The 7084-nt window shown below is 32.7% G+C and overlaps 1 long non-coding RNA gene across 1 annotated transcript; it reads left to right on the top strand.

The window, feature by feature from the left end:
• The first annotated feature begins 3386 nt into the window (after window positions 1–3386).
• Window positions 3387–4719, top strand: LOC106796721 (uncharacterized). Its single transcript, XR_003265190.2, has 3 exons — window positions 3387–3517; window positions 3598–3659; window positions 4575–4719. It is a non-coding gene; the product is annotated as an uncharacterized lncRNA (long non-coding RNA).
• The last annotated feature ends 2365 nt before the right edge of the window (window positions 4720–7084 follow it).

Genomic DNA, 7084 nt, shown 5'->3' with positions numbered 1-7084 from the left:
TCAGTTTCTACCAAGTCTGATACATATGCAGTTTTGTGTTGTGCTTTGAATGTTGAAATTTTAAAGTTTGGTTAATGTCATTAGTGAATGAGTATCCGTGCGTTATTGTAACTAGGGTGTTTTCTCTTGGAGTATATGTTTCTATTATCTTTCCCAATAGGTAGTATCATGTGGCTCATTTAATGTAGAAATGTTTTACATCTATGGTGGATCAAAATTAAATGCTTGATCATTTTGCGTAATAATAAGATTTATTTGGGTGAGTACTGTGATCTTTCTTACTACTTTTACTCAATTTATACTCTTTTGTCTGAGTTTTGGTTGCAAAATAAGAGCTTGATTTGTTGTTTTGTTATTCTATTTGTTATTGTTGACTCATGGTTGGGTACATCTTTGCTCATGTAAACAAATTGACTTGAGTCAACTTTTGTCCCTGCCATGTCAGGAATGTTTGCTTGCTTTGCTTCTCATGTATATCTCTGCCAAATTCAGCCATTTCTCTATCTTTTAGTGTATTTTAAAACTATCTTTCAGCCACTAAGTATTCCTTCTCCCTATTCTCAAACAAAGAGAAATGAAAACTTAGTTTGTTAACTACACATGCAAAAATATTTTATTTATTATGGTCTAAAACCAATAGCAGAGTCCATAAGGTATTAAGTAACTAGTTTACTGTAGAATAGCATGTATGTTGATTTACTACCCACCTTATGGTCTAAAACCAATTTCTCTTTTTTCTTTTTGTACAAGTTGGAGGGGACTTTTTGAACTTTTTATTGTATGCCTTCCACTTTGTTCTTCTCATAAAGCCTAATGTTGTACCATAGACTTATCGGCATAACTCGTGGATCATTGTGGATATTGAATTGAGTTTTGTTCATTAATAAATTTTGTAGATCCAAGTCAAGATCCCGATCTCCAAATTCATCAGTAAGTGCTATCTGAGTTGAATTGCTTCACATTATTAAGGGGAGGAGTGGAGCACAAATGCATTAAGTTTTTCTTGTCATATGAATAATCGTGAGCTTTGATATCATTTTTGAACTGCAGCCTCGACCTCACCAAAGTCCAAGTAGCTCATCATAATCTTGTTTGGCGCGAGTAAATTGTCATCAAACTCCTAATCATTCATATAGTTGATTAGAAATTTCCAATTTCTATTTTTCAAAAGTTCCTTGGTGTTCTAATGGCAGCTCTCATTTGACATGGGAGATCTGAACGCAGCTGACCTGTTGACTCAGGAGACCACTACTGGGCATGTAATGTATTTTCTGTGCTGCATTTTAATTTGATAACTACACATTAGCACGTTTAAGACCCAATATAGCTCTGTCGCCACATTAGCATATAATGTATTTGAATTTTAAATTTGATAATTGAAGCCATGAAACAAACCTTTTAGGCATTTAAATTTGAAGTGGATGATTTGAGCTAGAACTAAAATGTATCTGTATTATCAACTGTGGCCAAGATACATTTTAACTTGGCCAGCGTGTTTAGTAGTTTAACCCTGTGATATTGGATATCCTAGTTACCGTGTTTTGGTGGGACTCCTGCTCGATTTTTATCTAAAACTTTGTTGTGGGACTAAGTATTGTAACTGTAAAAATGGGTGGCAGGTGGAATTCCCAGGATTTTAATAAATTCAGGGAGTACACTATAACACTTAACCAAGGAAATAGCTGGTTCAAAATTATAGAAAAATGGGAGAATAGTTCGTCTATTTTCATTGATGCATCTGAAGAAAAAAGGTTAAATACAGGACCACTCAACCAAACAGGATACTCAACCTAGATACTGCTCAACTTTACATGACTGTCTAATTTTGCCATCTATGCAAATTTATGACTGCTACAAACTCACAAACTCAGCAGGCTTATGCATCTTAGAAGAAAGATAGATTATTTTCTGACAGCACCAGCAAATGAAAATGATACAAGAGGTTCATGAGACGAAGACAGTAGGCATCATTTGAAATCTGTCTCCTAACCCCACTCTTTATTTTATACTATATAAGATATTATTTCCAATCTTGAGGCATGACTCTCTTTTTCCTTTTAACTTTTTCCCCCCTCTTGAACTTACTACAAAAATGACATTTACCTTTAAGAACTTGTTAATGTTGCCTGCCACAAGTTTCTGCAAATTAGTAAGATAGATTTTTGTTTTCTATGCACTAATTTACCCGACTAATGTGAACTGATTCTGAATTCAGTAAAAGTGCTATCTATGACTTCCATGATTGACTATATGCTATCTCATGACAAATTAACCGTTTTGTCATAATATGTTCCTACTTTGTAGTAGCATTATTTTGTTTCTTCATTTATAATTTTGTTAATTTTGTATATGGGTTTGAAGGTGAAGCAAAGGTACAGGCAGTACCACAACCAGATCAACATAGTCATATATATCCTCATTTGACCAACCTGCATTTCCCCAACTGGAGTCTAGCTAAACCAATCTAAACCCTTATTTTTTTAATATTCCAGGAGTTGAGGATCCAACGAGCTTTGGTTTTTGTGTTGAGGAACCAAGGTTTGATAGATAAGACTCTTGTTTGATATTGAGGTGTTCAACATTATACATATCTGTTTATCAAATTTTGAATTGACTCTCAAATATCACCGTCATAACATTGAGGTTAGTTCCGCTGTCCTAACCATTTAGAGCCATAGTTGACTTAAATTTTTAATATGTTATTGTTATTTTTAGTACATGGTAATGGAACAGCTTTCAAATTGGTTCATTAATGCTAGCGGCTTTGGCTGCCAATGCTGGAGTAAATGTACTTGGAGGAGATGAAAGAGCAAGAACTAAATGGTTCTGAGGAGAAATCAAGCAACAGTGGTGAAGATCTTGCTACAATGTTTTCGGGTAAGAATGGAGTTTCCCTCCAAGATTTGATGCTGAGCAATTAACACCAAGCTTTTCAGGTAGGAATGGAGTTTCCCTCACTGTTGGTGTTCCTCATTGTGACACATTAAAAGGAATACACCAAAGCTTTGTTGCAAACCAAAAAATTCAACTAGCAAGAGGGTTGGACGTTGGTGAACCAAACCAGTTTGGTGCCCAATTCCAGTTCCAAGTTGACACAATTCCAGTTGTCACAAGTTAGCAGCATTTCAGATTATGAGCATGCAGAACCCGAAGAGGTTTGCTGCACAATTGGTGCCAAGTTTACACTCAAAACCTGCCCATTTCGCATAACCTAACTGCTAAACACATTTTGGTGGAATATCACCCCCTCCCCTGCCCTTGTATCCTGTGATTTAAAAAATGTTGTTCTTTATTCAAGTGTTGATTTTCTACAGGTTGTGAGTGTTGATCTTGTAACTTAAGTTCCACTTCATGCTGTTGCAGCTAATCATAGACGACATGCTATGCTTTGCTGTGCTCCTGTAAGGGGACCTTTGGATTAATTTCTTTAGTGGGAACGACAAAATCATCAAACCTGGCCGCTATGATTTCATAGGGGTGGACCCTACAAAACTGTTGTTAGTTCACATAGCAAGTGGTTAGTTATGTACCTTGTGCTTGTATAGGTCATTATGTTGTTGTATGTGTGCTCATGTGGAATCTTTCAACTCTTTTCAGGAGCAGAAGTTGAAAGACATCTTCGAATTCACAACAGCATGGTCGGTGGTGCACTTCGCCAGGTACATTTTGTTCCTTGTTTCTGAACCTTCGTAGTTTGTGTCCTCCTGCATATAATTTCTGTAATGTTACGAGTTTTGACACTTCTACTGTGAGATATAAGTGTCTATACAAACATCACTATTGGAGGTATTTTTTGTTTGTGACTTGTGTAGAGATCGAAAATGGTGATTGTGGTTTGAGTTGAAGAAAAATGTTAATTTCAAAGTTGTTATTTGACCTTCTGCATATGAATTGTTCATCTGAATAATACAAAATTAAATGCATCACTTTTGCAATTTCTTATTTCTCTTTGTTGTTATTTGTCCTTCATTTGATAGAAATAAGAGCAAATCTAAATTAAAATTATCCCACAATGGATTTCAAACGGCTTATTTGGGCTTGTGGATATTGCATATGACCTCTTCTTAGCATATTTCAATAAGTTTGATGGACAAACTAATAAAAATAAGGTCTTCCTACCTTATAGTAACCTTTATAATCAGATTTATGAATTACCTCTCATTTGACAAGAGTTTATTGGACAAGTGCCTAATTATGCAAATTCCAGCTAATACAACCCAAAACATAGTCTTTTATGCAAATTAATGATTTACCATTACAAATCTATGAACATTAACAATAGACTAGTGAGGTATAGCATCAAACACACTTGATTATCAACCTATAATCATTATCATATTCCTTGTAGTAGTTGTCCTTGTCAGACCAAAGCACAGGTACCTACTTGTTAAAAAAAATGGCCCAACAAACCAATGAAGAGTAATGTTGTTCACATTCCTATGGCGTCAGGGACGACATCCCATTCTTTCTCTCAATGCAGTAGCTAGGAACATGCTGGAATTTCACAAGTATTTATTAGCTAGGAATGCAAAGCTTGTCAATGTGATCGACTTTTTAATTTTTGAATATTTCAGGAGTTGGTTATACTGGTCTGCATGTCTCTCTCTGTCTCTATCTCTGTCTCTCTCTCACAACAGCAAACTCCAACTTATGTCCAACAAATATGGGATCTGGCCACTCAACCAGGTTGGATTTTATCCTGCTTTAATTTACCCTTGAAGTAAATTACCTCATAATCTTATCTCACAACTTATAACTAGAAGCTACCATTTTTCGTTTTTATTTAATCATCTTGTTCTTACTGCATTGTTTTTATTTGAACCATGTTGTGCTTATCTAAAAATTGTTCTAAGTTTTTATCATCAATATTGTAACTTATTTTAAAATAAAGACACCAAATATGAATTTATATATATAATGTTATTAATTTGTTATACATAATTACTTTAACTGAATAACTTTTTTTTATGAATATGTTTGGTTTCATTAAAATAAGATTGGTAATACTTACCATAATTTATTTGTCTTTATTCATAGGTTTTAGTTAATTTAATATAATATAATTATGTTTATGGTTAATTATTAATATAATTAAGTTAAATTTGAAATACTTATTGATAATTATCTTTATTGATAATCATTATTTATCATTATGTTGCTTAAGTATATAAAATTAAATTAACTAAAACCATAATATATAGTACAAAAATTATATGTACTTATCATAATTACTTGACAATAATAATTTATCAATTTTCAGCTTATACATAGGTTTTAGTTAATTTAATATTATATAATTATCTTTATTGTTAATTTTTAATATAATTAACCAACATTTTAAATACTTAATGATAATTATCTTTATTCATAATCATTATTATTAAATAAAAATTATCTATATATAAATTATTAATTTTCTTTCTACGTCGGTGCTTACGTCAACACCGACATAGTAATACGCGCTTTCAAAGACGGTGTTGTCGTAAGCACCGACTTAAAAAGCTTTCTTTCTATGTCCGTGATTATGTTAGCAACATCTTTGAAATCCAACTTTCAACAACTAATGTAAGCCCCGTTATAGAAAGTGTTGATTTTTAAGTTGGTGCTTATGCCAGCACCGACATACAAAGCACGTATTTCTACATCCGTGCTGGCGTAAGCATCGACTTAGAAATCAACTCTTTTTAAGACGGTGTTTTGTTGACCGTCGTCGATAGTTTTAAGGTCTACAACGACGTCATCTTCAAAGATGGGCCTCCACTGTCTTTGAAAGATGTTTTCGACCGATGTAAAAAGCATTTTTTTTAGTAGTGAACTAATATATGATGAGAAGAAATTTGTCAAAAAACTTACCTGAAAGAAGGAAGATAATGAGTAACGAAACGTTGAAATGAGAGTGGGACTAACAAATTTCACTTCACACAAATTGTATATTCGAACGAAAATAAAAAAAAGGGAGTGAGAATTACCACTACATAATGTGCTGTTTAAATATTCTGTCAACCCATCATTCACCAACTTCTATATAGTATTCCTAATATGCAAACCATTTATTGATCTCCAAAATCAAGGGTGTAAATTTCGTGTATTTGAAAGATGAATAAACATTCTTCAACCATTGTATCTTTTAACTCTTAAGGAAAGTGGATCCACCAGTATCTTTTCATATATTCACGGTGTTGTTTTTGTAGAAAATAATTAAAAATATTACACATATATCTTCATATTTATATTTGGACTATACCGGACCTTTAGGGGCATAGTAAAAATGGTCATTTTCTAACCAAGTTAGGTATCAACCCTTTGAATAAGTTATGGATTCACTCATCAAATGTCTTGGTCTCATGCATAAAACCACGCTTTTTGATAACTAGGAGGAGAGACACTTCATGTCTCTTTACATATTTTAAATAAAAAAAATTAAAATTAGAAAAAAAAAAAACTAACAGCATGAAAGTAACGAGTAGTTATTATGAGAGAGTAACAAAAATTCAAAATTTGAAAATTTCAAATGCTTATATTTTTATTGTTATTAAAATAGTCTTCCGTCAATAAAATCAAAACTATCTTATTCTTTTTTCCACATTTATTTTATAAAATTATACAATACACAAACGATATTCACTAATTTAGATGCAAATCTATATAAACAATTGGAGAAACACTAGAAGACAAAATAAACTATTCACGCTACACTGCATTTCCAAAACCAACCATGCTTATGGGATTGCAATTCCAAAAATGCCCTCATGTGAACTATATTTGCAATTTTTAAAAAACAACACTATTAGAATGATAGTTATGCAAAACTATTTTGAGGTTTCCATTTTGAGGAACCTTTCTGATGAACATTCTGAAGACACATTAAAATGGTGATTTTGATGTTTGTTGAGAAAGGATTTATTCTGAGGTGGATCCTTATGCTAAAGCAAACTTGATATGGCTTTTTGAGGACATCTTCATCAAACTTAACACATCTTCACAACACAAAACATTTTGAAGTAGATTGCTTTATAGATCAAATGTGAAGATACAATTGCTAATGTGTTAGTGTACTATCCAAGGTTTAAACTGTATAATGACT

The sequence above is a fragment of the Glycine max genome, chromosome 17, assembly GCF_000004515.6.
Source record: "Glycine max cultivar Williams 82 chromosome 17, Glycine_max_v4.0, whole genome shotgun sequence".
Lineage (NCBI taxonomy): Eukaryota > Viridiplantae > Streptophyta > Magnoliopsida > Fabales > Fabaceae > Glycine > Glycine max.
The sequence above is the reverse complement of the archived record's forward strand: the minus strand, read 5'-3'. Positions and strand labels throughout refer to the sequence as shown.